Here is a 17394-nt window from a genome sequence, read left to right as displayed (position 1 = left end):
TGTTAAAAAAATATTTTTTTTTCACTATTTTCAGCGGAAGTACGTCATTTGAAAATGTCGTAAATTTGGCACATACAAAGTAGAATTAAATAATATTTTTCATACAAATAAACTTGAAATCATCGACATTATACTTTTGAAGGTCAACAACAACAACAACAACGCAAGGTGACCTTTGTGTCACTTTCGCATTAAAATAAATCGAACGAGAGATAGATTTTCTAAAAATAAACAAACAACTTGCATTAAAATAATTCGAATTAGAGATAAATATTTTAAAACTAGACAAATGCAATTTGAGGTGAATGACATTTGTTATTTTTAATGAAGCATAACCTTGAATTGTCTGGATGCATCTAGAAATATTTAAAAACAATACCAGTAGATATGCGACCTCGGTCGTAAACGGACGAATAAATTCTTTTGTTACATTTTTCTCCAATAAGTGTTCTTTATAATAATATCCGTTTCGATGTTTTTAATTATAAAGTGATAGTGTAATTTAGTGTATGTGTGTTAGTGTTTGTTACTATGCGCGGCACGGCGTGCACCGACGCGATGCGACGCGTTTACCTTCCCTTCCCCCGCCGGCCTCGCGGGGGAAGGGATGCCGATTGACGCCGATATTTACAATTCTAGGCATCATGCGGTTAACGAGGTAATGTCTTTCTAATTTTATGTTTAACCCTTTGTGCTAGTAACTCAACATCGTATTCCAAGCGTTGCACTCAAAACTTGAAATGCATTTCTTGGCTTTGTGCTCGAGCTAATTTTGCCAATTTCAATTTATTAATGGTCGAAAAACTTGTGGTAAACACATTTTAGTAATATTCAATTTTTAACTTGTGCAAATAACTCAATACGAGTGTAAGTTTATTGTAAAATTTTCATCGGAACATGGTCGGAGCGAGCCGTCTTAAGACCGCATAACGCTTACTTGACAGTTTTACGTCGTCAATTATTCCTATTAAACTGATTTTTTCCTTCAATGGGTATCTATATTTTTATAATATGGGATGAAACGGGACTATATGCTCTAATTGTGCATAATTCTTACTTAATGTTGTGTGTCTATTATCAAATAAAAACGATTAGAAAAAAAGAGAGAGATGCAAGCAGAGCTCGCTATCTCGCTCGCACTATTCAAATCAGCGATTGACAACCATCGACCTGGGTGTCGACATTTTTAGCGGCGACTCAAATAATAATATAAGTCTTTTCGAGCTAGTAAATTACTAACAATTAGTAATCTGTGTTTTAATTATTTATAAATACATATATTGATTTATTTTTACAAATTATCCATATAATTACGAATGACGATATAATACTGGTTGTTTACGGAAGTGACGATGAATTTTATATAAACCGTGTTATTACAGTAATAGTAGTAGGAATGATATCTAACCACTTAAAAGATTATGGATTATCCCAATATTTGATGCAAATAATGAATTCGAATCTTATTATAATCTTAAATATTATGACAATTAATTGGTAGAGTGCGCCAAGTAAATATTGTTAACCTAATGTAATACCTCTGCACCAAAAGATCCATTTACTGTCCAGATACCCAGAGACCCGTAACTATAGAATAATATATCGATTTACTGAGAGAAATTAGCATAATAGTTTATTATTACTTGTAAGCTAATAAAAATATTGTTTCTAAAACAAGTTTATATTTAGTCTCCTTTTAAAATTGAAAATTCTACAATTTTTATAATATAATTTTCATTTTAATTTTTAATTTGATTTATTTTATACACTTTCTGGATTGATCGTGCAGCAAGGGCATTTAGTACATCATAGGAAATCAAATTTGTCATATGTATTTAATGCGATTCAACGACCTGAACGAACGTTCAACATCAGATTTAGACACGTTCATGCTAATACTATCTCTACCAATTTTAAATCCTGTACAAGTTTCAATTTTTAGAATAATCTTTTAATGTAATCATTTTTTATGATCAATTTATTTATTTTTTAAAAACGGTTTTAATAAATTCCTAAATATTTTAGTGTGTCCAAATATGGTTTTAATTTCAAAAATCATTAGGAAATAACAGTATTTTAATAATTCCAAGGATCGGGTTTTGTAATAAAAATTACATTTTTTGTCTTCCACTGAAATTAATGTGTAATTGTTAAATGGAGTTTGGTAAGTCTTTTTAAGAGATTTGATTTTTTCATTAAGCAATGTTTCAAAATTTTGTAGTGCTGGTTCAGCTGTTATGTAAGTGTAATTATTTGATTGCAAAACATTTTATTATTCGATTTTAGTAATTATTTTTTATATTTTTCTTAAAAACCATTATAACCATTTATATATATTTTTATCATCCAAATTATAATGCCTAGAAATACTGGGGCGATATTCAAAGCTAGTTATGGATAAAAAGGATATTTTGTCAAATATTGCAAATCTTACAGTATTAATAATAGTAATCTTCTCGCATTATTGCTATAAGATTCGATTTCGATTTCCAAAAGATATGTAAAATACAGAATTTTTTTGAGCGTCGAGGCGTATCAAAGTCCGGTTTTGTGCTGCGTTATTTACACTGTATATTTTATTTTCGTCAGTTTAGTAGTTCGATCGCAGTTAATTTATTTCTAGTTAAAATTTATATGCAAATCTGCACTAAACAAATCCAATCTGTTTGTATTATATATTAAATTCGTTTCAAACATTTACTAGCTATTATTAAGAGTTATGTACAGTTGCGTGATTTTGGCTTATCTTTCTCGTTATATTTTTTTTTAATATTAAATAAACATTTAAAAAGTGCTAGGAAAACGCGTTTTAAGTGAAACTGAAAGAGCAAATATAATTTTTTCGACACAAAAAATAGAAGTCAAAAATAAATAAACAATGGTAGATTAACTTTTTGGTAGTATATTAATTAATTTTATTTCGTTTTATATTTACTAGCAGTAATGAAAACAAATGTTTAAATTCATAAAAATGTGACACATTTTCACCCTATGATTTTTTTTTAAAAATGGCATTATCCAGCGTACAGAGACATCTATCGGAATAATTTGAAAACACAATGGCTCAGCGTTTGTTACACATATGTAACATTATGCAATCGAGTTCTTTTATTGAACGTAAACAGAGTTATAAGCGCTTAAATAAATTGTTGCAGATTTGCAACACCATCTGTAGAAATTTTCTTGAGTCTAATTAAATTAATTATTATTTGATTGAAACAAAAAATTTGGTTCTGCCCGAATTGTAAAAATTGTTTAGAGGATCATAGATTAAAGGAGGCGTCTTAGATAAATAATAAGCTAGAAGACTGAACATAAATACTGTGAATATTAGGCCATTCTGAATATTGTTCTGTCGTCACTTCATTCAGGACTTCATCAGAAGACACGCACATGCGCATTTAAAGTCTTGAGAACTATGTCCACGACCATAGCAGTTATCTAGAAAAACGCCTCATTGATTAACGCACACGACAGTATATATTACACAGTATAAAATCGAACTATACACACTCTACTTCACTACATATCGATGCCCGAATTACTACTTTGTTCCCAGAACTCTTTTGTTACACCGACCTTTTCGTACACAGACCTCGCTTTCTGTCAGAGCAATCACTTTTAAATGAGCATTAAAATTTTGTTGTTTAGTATTATTATTATTCCTTCGTTTTGCATTTCTGTGATTGTAGCATATATTTTTACACCTTATTTTTCAAACAGCCAATCATATAACCCACCACAAGTCGTAAATGTACAATAAAACAAAATATGATTAATAGCAATGTAGAATTTTTTAAATTTACACCGCTCCAAAGCGTCGTCACTCGATCGTTTGCGAATGAGCACGTCGTAAAACTCAAAGCGACGAGGGGGCGCTGAAAAAAAATGTTGCCCAACGCTGATTTACGGCCAACGCCTCACCTGATACAGGTGGTTGCCTAATGGCGGTGACGATTCGCGTAAAACTTTTACGCCGATGCTTTCGCCGCTCGAGAAACGGGCCTCGTTTCGCAATAAATTCACTTATCTTGTGGAGGCAGTTTGCCGACTTATGTAAATATATGTATATTATACTCTATACAAAAAATAAAATAAAATTCACAACCTGAAAAGTGCAATGAGAAATGGCGCTGAAGTTAATGGGGCGTCACCATGTGCCGCGCCGAATTCATTTGAATAATTGTGTGTTTGTGCTGAAAACTTTGACGTTCGACGGATTCGCCTTTGAAATTTATCCCTTTGACTTGGCAACGGTAAATGTTGTGATGTGGCGGTTAATTTAATTAAACTGTACGCTGCGATCATTTTGAATACATAAAGCTAAGATTATGTTATTAAAATCGTTAATTGATAATATACAGACCAAATTACGAGTAATTTAGGAGTTGAAAGAGCACGCCTAAATTTATGATAATTATGTTTAATATATTTATTTTATTATCCTATTCTTTATTTATTTAATATTTAAAACCATTATATATTACTTTAATTTAAAATGTATAGGACCCGTGTTTTTACTTTAATGCTTGTAATATTATATTATACTATATTATTACCATAATAATTAACATGAAAAATTTACTCGACTTAAGTGGTCTAAATAATATATGATATAAGTAAAAAGGTCAGATCTGGCAGCGGGCAACTTTTTCGCGGATAGAAAACTAACAGTTATGACAGCATTAATCACCTGGGCGCAGATCAATAAACTTCTCAAATGGTTTGCCTCTTAAGATGTATAATATAAGTAACTGCTTTCGTATATTAAGATAAGTCTTACAAGTTTTACATGACAAGATCGGTGGCGCAAGCTAGTTTACTATATATTTATTTTTTACGCTAATCCTTGAATCCCTTAAAAATAACATTTATTGAATATAAATTAAAATGCATTAAATATTTTTAATTAAATAAATATATCTGGTGGTTTTATTACTTATTAATATTTTAATGACAGATTGTATTACCAACTTAATGCAAAATGATCCCATTGTAACGCATTGGATTTTATTCATACGAATTTTTTCAGTCATTAAAAAGGTCATTTAAGACCCATTTTGTAATAAAAATAACTAAGATTTAATCAATAGAATAGTTTTATTTTATCTTATCACTATTTAAAATACCTAATGCAGTTTTATAATCAGTAGAAATATGTTATTGCCATTATACTATTAAATTATTTTACATTGCTCTTCCAAAACCGTGTGTGTTGAATAAACATAAGAAGGGTAGTTTATAAATCAAAATTAAGTTAAACTATTGGGTAATTTTATATTTATTTAATTTCATACAATTTTTTAATTCGACAAATTTAAATATTCAAAAAAAAATGTAGAACCGTATACATTTTTTTTATAAATATATGGGTACCGCACGAACTGTCCTTAAACAACATCACTTTAAAGGCTTTATAATAAACAAATATTATGTATTTCTTACTTAATATGTACTATATATGCATTGTATATTTTTTAGTATAAAAGTCATAAAGTAAAAATCGTATAACTGAATATTTAATTTCTTAAATAATAAATCTCAATGCGACCTCTCAAAACGTCTTTACATAATCGCCGACATTCACTCGCCAGAAAATTTGTATTAAAACCCTAAGAAACATTTTATAATGTGTATTTTTTCATTGTACTGTTTGCTCCGCTCCAACATCTCTTATTCTGCCGCGAATTCATTAATTAACCATCCGAGTCCCGCCCCTTTCCCGGCAGCTCAACAGACACTCGGATATTTGCACCGTCTTCGGTCCCTTTATTTAAACTTAATTATAATCACTTAACCCTACCCCGCCCGTAACTTCGCAAGATTTATAAGGTGTATGATCAAAAAATTCGTGAGCCGTTTAATAAATATAATAAATTATTTGTATTACTCAAACAACTACATTTTTTTTTATTAATTATTAACTAAAAATGAGTCGTAAGATAGTGACTTTTATACTTTAAAATGTCTACAATGGTACAAAGAAAAAACGCATTTTATATATTTACTAGTGACAAATTGTAGGTATGGCAGTATAATCCAGAAAACAAACGGCAGTCGTTAGAGTGGTGCTTTTAAAATAAACCGCTTTCTATGAAAGTACCGGAAAATAATTGTTAAAATAAAAGTTTCTTTCTTCTCTACAATTAAGTGTGTGGCGATTATCAAACTGTAAAAATTTGACAAATTTGAATGTTTTTTTATGATTTTATTATATTCTTAAAACAAAATTCTTTAAAGTAAATTTGTTGTAGGTAATAATTTAATATAAATGCATTATTATTTTTACATTTTTATGTAGTTGAAAACTAGACTCCCTGATTAAATTTACAAGGTGCTATTATGCTTAGGACGTATCTTTGATATTGATAAAATATTTAGATAAACTCTTTAAATGCGTTTTCTTAATACAGTAGAATTTTATTTACCCTTAAAATAAATCACACTGTCACAGACATTTATGAGAGCATTAAGGCACCTTACAAGGATAATGCTTTTTCATTTTAAACTATATAATAATAATTACTGCTCTGTATTAAATTAAACTACTTAAAACTTATATTTAGGAACTTTGTTCCGAAGGGCTTACCGTCATTGCGGCCCTTAGAACGATATATAATAAAAATAGAAAGATTGAATCTTAAGCTATAAGCAATTAATAAGACCAATTTTAACATATATCTACCTGGTGTGGAGTAACACTACTTTTATCCAAATTACAAGTCATCTAAAATAAAATGTTTCGAAATAATAATCATTTAAGTTATAAAAAAAATATAACGATGAAAATAAAATTGTATAAAATACAAATAACAATATTTTTTGCTATTTTAATTATTGATATTTTTGTTTATTGCAAAATTTAGTTAAACAAAATGATTGTAAAAAATAAATTTAATGTTTACATTAGTTGATATTGCATTGATTAAAAAAATAAAATTCGGGTTTTGAGGCTAAAGGGGTGTGACTTTGCAGTCAAATAGACGCCGGAAATGCTATTAAGAGTCTATTTTATAAACAAGTATAAAATACCACATATTTTGATAATTGTATCAGGCGGTGAAGTTAAGTTGCAGGTTTTGGAAGTCAAAGCATCTTTACTGGCGTGTTGAGTTGTATTATTGTTGACTGTGATATAAGTGGAGCAGCTTTGATTCGTCGTTATGTGCTCTCGTGTCAATGCAGTTTCCTGACTTATCTCTGATGTTGCGAATATGTCATCTCTTCGCTTTGACTAAGTGGCAATTTTTTTAAAATGCTGGTTTGAGACAGTTGTTGGTTCGAGGATATTTGCGAGATAATTTCATCGCTCGTATTCACACTTAAAAAAATGTTCCGGATATCCACTCTTAGTGACCAATAATTTAAGAACAATAGTAATGTGCACAGGGAAGAATATATTGTATTTTTGAACAAAGTTCATTCAATGCATATAAATATTTACACAATTTTTTGGTCACGAGATCTCTCTTACATTGTTGTTTGGCTCCATATTTAAGACTGGTTCAACTTTCTTTTCATTTGCTCGAAATATTTATGAGAATGACATATCAAGCTACAAATATATTTATAATTTAAACAGTCTACCAACTTTCTTACCGCACACCATACACGCGTATGCGTTTTATTGAATACCTTACCGTTCAGAAGTTTCTACCAGCGCTAATCCAAGCGCCCACCGGCATCTCGAATTATTCGTGGGCCCACTGCGAATAATTAACGAGCTCTCTAAACGAAGCAAGTGAAAACTTTACGTTTCATTTCATGCGCTGTTCACCAAAAGACAGGGCCGTTTTCGGGAGGCCTGCTTCTATCAATCAAAAGCTGCGCCCGTTGGGGCTCGAGTAATTAATCTTTCTGGTGAGATTCATTTCAATTTCATTATATATACAATTTTTTTAGTGTTTCTTTTTTTTTTCGCCGACGAAAATAAACGCTCTAGAATGGCCTTTGTGGTGTGGCCGGTCGCGGTTTTGTTGCATAATAAAAAATCGTCATCATAATCAATCTTAATTTATCACAGCTCCGAGGAGAGCTTCTTTTGGAATTCAACGAATATAATGCGCATTTATGTGGTAATGCTAAGAGAAATTTTTATTTTTCTGAGACGATGACATATTTAATCGAATTATAATAATGGAAATAGATCATAATAAAATTTGCATTGAATATTTGCAATATTTTCTTTTGGAATAAATAAATAAATACTGTTGTCTACTGATCTCTAGAATTGCATACCGTATATTCTTATATAGTTAAGGACAGATTTGTATATGAGGATCAGTTGGGAGGTTTTGCTCATTACCTAGTAATATTTTTTTATCATTTTTTTGTATAAAAAATGGTTTAATGCTTTTAAATAAAAATTACCGATCTCATGTCCGCAATGCGATAAGACAAATATATGCATTGCAAACTACCGTGAAGTAGAACTTGAAAATTCTGTCAAAAAGTTCAACGGAAACTCTGAAAAACGACCATAAGCTTGCTGTTAGCAATAGAAAGACTTTAGCTTATGTTAAAAATCCGTTTGTTGGCACAAAACGTAAAGCGGTAAAAAAATATATTTATAAAATCTCGTAATAAGCAAACATGATGACAGCATCATGATCAAAAAGTCTTCGGCAAAAAATCAGAAAAAATTGTCACCAACCAGATCAACACACATTTAAAAAAACACAGCAACTAATAAATGTAAATAATCCTGCTTTACCATTAGCACATCGGCATATGACTAGTCCGGGGATGACCATGATTACTGCTGAAATTTAGAATCTCAAGTTCTATTTGCGATGAATCCATGCGTTAAAATAATTAAACCACTTTCATCTGTACATTTCAAGTATCACTTGAACTGCACTTCGCTTCCAACTTCAAATGCATGTGAGGTAGCCCAAACTTGCATCTAATTAGAGCTTTCACCAAACCAACACAGACGTCCATTATAAGTTCAGAGAAAGCAGTCGCTTTCACTTCGTCCCTCTGATCTGATTTAACCAAGCAGTCATATTAAATCAAACAACGACAACAACATGGCGTACGTTTATTGTGTAAATTATAAGTCCGCATTTCAAGTATGATTAAAGCTGTTGTGTAATATTTGTATGTATGTATATATGTATGAAATGGTTGAAGTGCATTTAGAGATCCTTTTAAGTCATGGTGGTCAGATTTGTAATGAAAATTAAATATTTAAAATTAAAATATATAGCATAAATTTGGCTTGAATAAAAATGAGAAAAAAATATTTTCATTTCTAATGTAATTATGCGATCTTAAATATTAAAAAATGCTAAGTAGAAGCGAGGTTCATCTCGCGCATCCCAAAGTCAAACTCCATTATTGCGAAACGATTCTCATGCTGTATTTTATATAAAATTAAATTTCCCGAATAGCTAACGGCATCAGCTGGTATATTGATAAAACTGACTGCGAATGGAGCAAATATTAATTCAAATTATGTTTACCTTGTAAATTATTAAATCAGAGCTACGTCGGAGAGGAAATGAAATCAAAATGTACAATTCGATTAATTAGATTGCTCTACCGTAATAAATGATAATTTATTGTTCATCAAATAAACGCATATATACGAGCATAAATAAAAATAATTTATCAAAATATTACCATTCTACATTATATAAAATTATAAACGCTAGAAAATATAATTAAGAATTTTAATTATCATAAATAAAAATATGCTAATTTTCAAAGTAATATGAAAACTCTCGTAACTTAAATTCACATTTCATTTGCTATATTCTTGGTTGGTGGTTCTGGCAAGAAATACGTTCTCAAATTAATATGCAAATTCCTCATGAAGCCCCTTTGTAAAATTATAAAAGTGGTCAACCACTTAAGAATATCTAAGAACTGCTGTAATTGTGTACTCGTAGTATATTAATATGATAAAGAAATGTTACATTGATTAAATAAGAACGGTATGTTTTCATAATTTATAATATACAATTTAAATACTAATTATTGTTATAAATACTTTTTAGAGAGTAAAGTATTAAAGTAATAATATAACACACATATGTAAAGTCTATATTTGTGATTAATAATATTTTTAATAGAATTTTATTTATTTTTAACTATTAAAGTTATATTATTTTATGACATACATTTATAAATATCATTTTGCTATTATTGTCATTGAATATATTTTCAGATAAAATGAACATATATAATGTAAACTCATTATAATTTCGTGGTTCATAATAAATAATTTCTGTATTTAAAAAGTAGAGCCACTATTTATGATTACATTTTTCAATATACAATACAGGCGGCCCTCGACTTTTGCACATAATTGGTTCCTGAAAATGTGTGCGAATGTTGAATGTACGAAAGTCGAGGGAAGTAAAAAAATTGAAATTGTGTGTATTTTAAAATATTTATTTATCAAGTAAATATAAGATGTTTAAGAGGCGTTTAAGAGACACGTTTAAGTGGGGTTTGCGGGTGTTTTTTTTTCAAATTTAGCAAGAGTTAACTGTTTTCCACTATTCTTTTTCTTTTCTTCATATAGTATTTTATAACATGCATTGTTTTTATAGATCGCCCTACGCACTTGAGATATGCGTTCTCCATTGGGATCACAATCTTCCATAATATTTAAAAATTTGTCAAGGTGCGTGAAGGCTTCATTCATATTTTTTATTGTTAAAGATTTTTCCAAAATAAACCTGTCTCATCTACATTAAATATTTGGCTAGAGGAATATTCTACATCTTCAATAATTTTGGATAATTAGGAAATAAATTCTTTTGCAGCATCTTTATCCGCATCAGCCGATTCTTTAGTAAATTTAATATTATGAAAAAAATACCTCGTTTTAAAATTGTAAAACCAACCGTTACTTGCTTGAAAAACCGTGTTAAAATATTTTTTTAATCTATCTTTCTAATCTTTGTGCAAACTAAGAGCTTTTGCTTGAATAATAGAAATACTCAGAGGGACATATTTTTGATGTTGGTCATCGATCTACGATGACAAAGATTTTCCATTTCATCCATGTTTTTTTGGAAACATATCATTAAAGATTGTGGAAATATATCTTTATTTTCCACAATTTGGAACGTATTCTTTAATTATATTTTTATTGTGCAAAATTGCACATATCGTAGACCTGTTTGTATCATATGAACGTCCGATTGAAGCAAAAGACTTACCGCTATCAGAACGTTTTTTTAAAAAAAAAAATTTAAAAAATTGTTTTTTTTTAATGTGCGAAAGTCGAACGTTGAAAGTCGAAGGCCGCCTGTATGTATAATATACGTGTGTACAAATATAATTGAATAACAAAAGGTTTTAATTTTATAATTTATTAAAGCTAGACATATTTTTATTTTTAGAGAAATTCTCATTTTCAAAAAAAAAACATGTTGTTTATTTTAGAAATATTTGTTTGCTAATATTAAGGTAAAAGTTAATTAAAATATGATTTTTTTATGAGATAATGTGTGTTAATGCTGTACAGATAAAGCACTAGTTCAATTTCTAACGAAACTCGTAATAACTCACGTCTTTTCAAGCAGTTTGTTATTAGCATGGATGCAGTTCATCATCTGTTTTTATTCTGCATAAATTTAAGATGGTTTTTATATTAAAATGTAACTTAGCATATACATATATTTCAGCTTAAATATGGAATAAGCGCAAACTATCTTTTAACGTTTCGGATTAGATAGAATTTCAACTTGGGGGCATAGAGAATGGATCATACGCCTTGTCTATTTAGTTGCAATTTTTGGGCAGCTAATTTATTTATACGAACTATAATTTATTTACAGATGCTATAAAAAGTTTTATGCGCAATATCTAAAATTAAAAACAATAGTATTAATAAAAAATATGACAAAATTCGGAAAATTTGGAAGCATTGGAAAGTACATTTTAACACTACACTATTTTTCTTAGCTCAGTGATAAAAACATGAATTTATTTCACAATCCACTTAAATTAAAAACTTATTTTTGTTAAAAAATATATCAGATTATGTAAAATGCGATTCTACCCAAATACAACATAAAGGAATATTTGTATATTACTTCTATTTGTGTCGACATTGAATACCGGACTCTAAGAAAGTTCACCGACTGCAATTCACCGATGAATTTTTAGTGAATTATCCATTCAACGAATTTACCAGTCGGTGAACTTTTGACTGTCAGGCTTTTTAACTTTACTGCAAATGGAAACAAAGCCACTACGTAAATTAGAGTTTAAAAATGACCAGCGTTTCTTTGCCTATTCAAGTACTGGCAACAAAAAAGCAATCACAGGTTTACTAATAAATAAAATAATAATGGTAATATTTTAATATGTTACTAAAAATACAAATATTGTTTTAATTGTATACATGTATACATAAAATATATTTTAATATATAAATATTTATTTCACATTATTTGCCCTTTGTCTATCTCAGACTAGAATATAAATAGATTTATCTTTATCCTCTTAAAATCTTAAACATTCGCTTTGTAGCTGACGTATCACAAACGAAACAAACATTCACATTTTCCTTTATGATTTCGATATGAAATGCCAACTTTGCGAAAAACGTCACAATCAAAACTGTTGTGTGTTACACATATCAAAAATTCTCTATTCCATGTCCGATACACAAACAAAACAAATCCAAGTCGATTGTGATAGTTTCTGGAAACGTGGAACGTTTAATCCAAGCACCAGTTTCAGCCCCAACCCACAGAATCTCGCTGAACTCAGAAACAAATTAACGAACTGTAAATAGTGTAGTGTAGTAGTCTAGTTAGTTGTGGATATAGTTTCGGCCGAAACGTCGCCAATCCACCGTCTGACGCTTAATGAAGCCATAAATGAAACAGAAGCAATAAAGCTCGTTAAGTACATCATAAAAGGCTGCTTATCTTCCGTGGAAACGACATCTGCAATAGACAAAACGACCGGGGTAGGGCCCCGCATTTTTCTTATAGATTGAGCGCGCAATCTTGCCGAGGACACGTACCGGCCCTGGGTGGGGGCCCCCACGTGTCTCATGTAAGATAAAGAAGAGATCATCTCTGGACTTTTTCCTCCCTAAGCACACACGCACACACATGTGCTATGTGAGACAGTGTAGGATTGGAGACTTGTGTGCGGTCAAATGGCAAAAGTTAAAATCATATTGTGCTATAACATTTTTTTGATTAAGTTCAAGCGTTTATTTTTTCACATATTTTTTTCAATAATATAAATAATTTTACAAATATACTAATTATATACACTATAGTTGTATTTCTGTTAATAATGTGTAATTAGCTACAATTTGATAAATAAATAGGAATAAATAATAAAATTTCAGTGGTTATAATCTATGAAAGAAAAACTAAAAAACCTTTTATAAGTTGAATAATAAAAAATATAGGAAAAAAACATCAAAAAAAGTGATTATTCAAATATATTTCATTGAAGATTTAGAATCATTAATAAGTTCTTTATAGTCTCTAAAGCAATATGTGCTTTGTGGCACTTTATGCTTGTATTTATGTAAATTTAAGGTTGCTTTTATCTTACCAATGCAAGAGTTACGCTAAATATTTTTTGGTATAAAAATATCACTGTTTAAAGACTAATATGATTATTTTTTAATTGATAAATTAATATGTAATATATATTATTTTTATATCATAATTTTGAATAACTTACATTTTAGAAAAAAAATGGTAATACTGTTGTTACTCTACACCAGAAGGGCATATGTTAAAATTAGTATATTTTTATAAATATGGAGTATACTTTTTTTAGTAACGGTGCTTTCTATTGTATATTGGTCCAAGGACCGCAATAGCTGCAAGGCATTTAAATCAAAATCTAAGATATGTTCAATAAATTTGAGTCCTAGTGTTAGCCCACGTATTTAACACTTAATTTTAATTTAAAATTACTGCCCTGTTTATCTATTGTATAAGAGGTAGTGAAAGAGTTTTTTTCGTGTTTTAAAAAATATTTTTTTTTAGTTATATTAATTTTAATTTTCTACCTTACAAAATATTATTATGTGATTTCAAAATTTATTTATTAAATAATTCGTTGTAACTTGACAAGCGTTATGGCAATGCGTTTTAACGGGGTAAATCTGTACTAAGTAAATCAGTCAGATGAATGAAATGAATGGTATAAAGAAAGTCTGTGAATCTTTGATATCTATGTTACTAATTAAAAGTTATTATTTTTAATTTATAACAATATATGTCACGGCAGCTAAAATCAATGTTTTTTATTAATAGCACATTTTGTTTATAAATTAAAATTCGACTGCTGCTGCCGTGGCTCGAACCCGCGACTTCAGAGTTACTAATCTGAGACGTTACGGACTACGCTATTCTGTCATTAATTTGTTATTTATTTGCGGTTGGTTTATGACCTTACGCTTTGATTTTAATAACTGTATCGTACATTGCGTATTTTTTATTTTTGCGATATCTTTCTCATGGTTTGATAAATACTAAAATTTAAAAATATTTTTAAATTTATATTAAAAAGTACGTAATCATTTCGATTATTTTACCTTTGAGTTTAGTTTGCAATTACAATAAAATAAAATTCCAACGGAAAATTTAAATATTTTAATTTTTAGTTAGCGTATTAAACGTAACTTAACGTATTTTACTTCTAAGTTTGCCATTTTATCAGTTAAATACATATTTTATTTTTAATATTTTGTTAAATGTATAAAAAACTTTAATAAAAGACACAGTTCATTGCAGACCGAACATTTAATTATTTATATCATTGTTATAATATCTTTAACATCATTTTTTAATTCCAATAATCTTGAAACTATTCTCCTATTATATTTTTATTGTTAGAGCAAATTTAATTTATCGAATTGTTTGGTAAAATCTAAGTTTTCTAAACAAATTTCTCAAATGGATTTGATAAATTTGTGATAATGTGAATGTAGTAATAAAATAACAATAACGATAAGTTATTGTTATTTTAAACTATGTGCATATAATTGGTATACGTAAAATTATTATATATAATATGCGAAATCATTATATAGATTAAAGCAGATCATATGAAATTACTGCTAATCAATTTTTTACTTAAAAGTTAGGTAAAGATATGTTTATGTATTTTTATTATATATAATTTTCAAAATAATTTTCGTCTGTAAAAATCTGTGTCTAGAAATTTACTGTCTGCAAAAATTCGATCACCCTTTCGTACACAACATAAAGAGAAAAGGCCCGAGAAAATTACCTTGAAAAACTCCAGCTGGAGTTTTACGAGGTATTGAGTGTTCATTAGTTAGTGGAACAATTGGGTGTTTTGTGTTTGATTAATTTTTAATTGAACCGTTATGACATTGTCACTAACATAAAAAGACTAGCGCATATATGCTTTGTCAAATTATTAAATTGTATTGTGTTTACGAGTGATTTTTGAAAGAAACCGAACTGTTTTATTTTATTTCCCAATTTTTTTTTAACGTTTAAGGTACATATTTTATTTAAAAGCCTAATAAGGATCTAACAATTTTAATTAGCTATCGTTCCATTAGCTTATTACTGTCAATTGGAAAAATAATTGAAAACAATTCTTTTGCATTAAAAAATCTCTGTAAAGTTAGATTATTTACAAGCAATTTTACTTCCACAAAAATTATTCGACAACACATCAACTTAACAGTGATTGAGCATATATGCGCTAATTTTTAAATAAAAAAGAGTAGTGGTCATTTAATGGCAGATCCAGAAAAAACTTTTGACCAGGAATGGAATGCCGGCTTAATTTAAAAACAGTACAAATATAAGACCCAGGAATTTTACAGATCATCTTATAATGAATCTATCAAATATAAATTAATTAATATGTTTTAAACTATCAAGTCTAATTTTTTGTTGTTTTGTTACTGTCTTTAGCTTAAGCTATTATTACTAAGTTGAATTGCAGGATTTGAACTTTCTTATTTAAGTTTTTTAAACTGTTATACTTTAGCGATTTATATTTTTAGACATTAGTCAAAATTTTAAATAAAGAAAGAATATGATTTTTGTATAACTGTTATAGTAAAAAAATTGGAAAAAGTTTTTACGCTGCCGCATATAATAATAGCACCAATAAAAAACATATGTAAATTAAAATAATGTATTTTTTACATACATTACCTTATAAATACTTGAGTTTTTGGTATGTACATATTTCTGGGTACAACCAATGTTTATTTTAGAATTTAAATGAAAGCTAAATATGTAAACCATCGTTTTAATATTTATCACTTTCATGTCTTAAAAATCAAAAGATGCGCGATATAAATTTAGAGCCGATTTTTTTCTTAAATATTCTTAAGAAAAAAATCGGCTCTAAATATGTAAACCATCGTTTTAATATTTATCACTTTCATGTCTTAAAAATCAAAAGATGCGCGATATAAACTTAGAGCCGATTTTTTTCTTAAGAATATTACGTCACAATGTAAAAAATATTTGTTTGTCTCTTAAATTATATGATTTGATTCAAAGCAAACTAAATGTGTTCTTAATGATTAACAATAATCTGCAAAAAATGCGTGACGATTTAAATCGCGGCTATGTAGTTTGGGTTGCAAAATAGCATCCAGACAATGAGTTATACTTAATAATTAGATATTTCTTATTGTCTGGATTTACCTGGAGGCGTTTCCTTAGCATGTTTTTAACTAAATTTTTCTAAAATATATTTTTATGGTAGTAATTAATTATAATTACCATACCTTTTACATTTCATGCTGTCCTGTATCCTGTAGTGTTTTATGAAACATTCAGATAATTTGTCCATTTTCTTATTAGTTATCACATATGTTTATAAATATTATTAAAATATTTTTATTTGAATTGCAAAAATGTTCATCCAAAAATTAATCAATATTTTTTTTTATTTACCCAATCCGTCTCTGTACACGCAAACATTATACACACACGCATAGTATACCCACATCGATGCCCACTTTGATAACAACGTAATATTTGTCCTCGAATCGACGTTAACGTCAACACGGACCTTCGATACAATAACAACTGAATTGGTTTATCTTAGCAACTGCTCGAATAAATGTATCGTTGTTATGTTTTATCCCGGCGCTAAGTGGGCTATGTGGAAGATAAATACATACAATAAAAAATGAGCAAAATAACAAGAACATCGTGAAATAACAAACAAATTTAAACACCGACGATTTCCCGGAATCGTACCATGCCATGGGAAAAGTCAATCTGGACACTGAGCTTTCTTCGGTTGCCGTGTCAACAGTATTACGATTCTCAAAAAATAGGATAATAATCCTATCGTCAACATGATGATATAATACTTTGAAAGTATGGAATATATAATTAATAATTAAATCGAATTTTGTGTACCGCCATCGATCAGGTACTTAAA

At 28.9% G+C, this 17394-nt stretch overlaps 1 protein-coding gene and 1 long non-coding RNA gene across 4 annotated transcripts in view; one reads left to right on the top strand and one right to left on the bottom strand.

Moving 5' to 3' along the window:
• LOC148236374 (uncharacterized) overlaps positions 1 to 17394 on the top strand; it is a 457594-nt gene that overhangs the window by 142978 nt on the left and 297222 nt on the right. Inside the window, exon 1 of one of the 3 annotated variants that reach the window (XR_015809190.1) lies at positions 401 to 658. The exons of the other annotated variants lie outside the window; for them this stretch is intronic. This is a non-coding gene — a long non-coding RNA (uncharacterized LOC148236374). Of the gene's footprint in view, positions 1 to 400; positions 659 to 17394 lie in introns of those variants that run through there. 3 annotated transcript variants of the gene reach the window in all.
• Positions 1 to 17394, bottom strand: part of LOC148236384 (uncharacterized) — a 61716-nt gene that overhangs the window by 25984 nt on the left and 18338 nt on the right. The gene's annotated exons all lie outside the window — the stretch shown is intronic.

The sequence above is a fragment of the Plectrocnemia conspersa genome, unplaced genomic scaffold, assembly GCF_051122295.1.
Source record: "Plectrocnemia conspersa isolate PC_06_02 unplaced genomic scaffold, ASM5112229v1 ptg000003l, whole genome shotgun sequence".
NCBI classification, from domain to species: domain Eukaryota; kingdom Metazoa; phylum Arthropoda; class Insecta; order Trichoptera; family Polycentropodidae; genus Plectrocnemia; species Plectrocnemia conspersa.
Note: the sequence above shows the minus strand (reverse complement) of the source record. Positions and strands in the feature narration are given on the sequence as shown.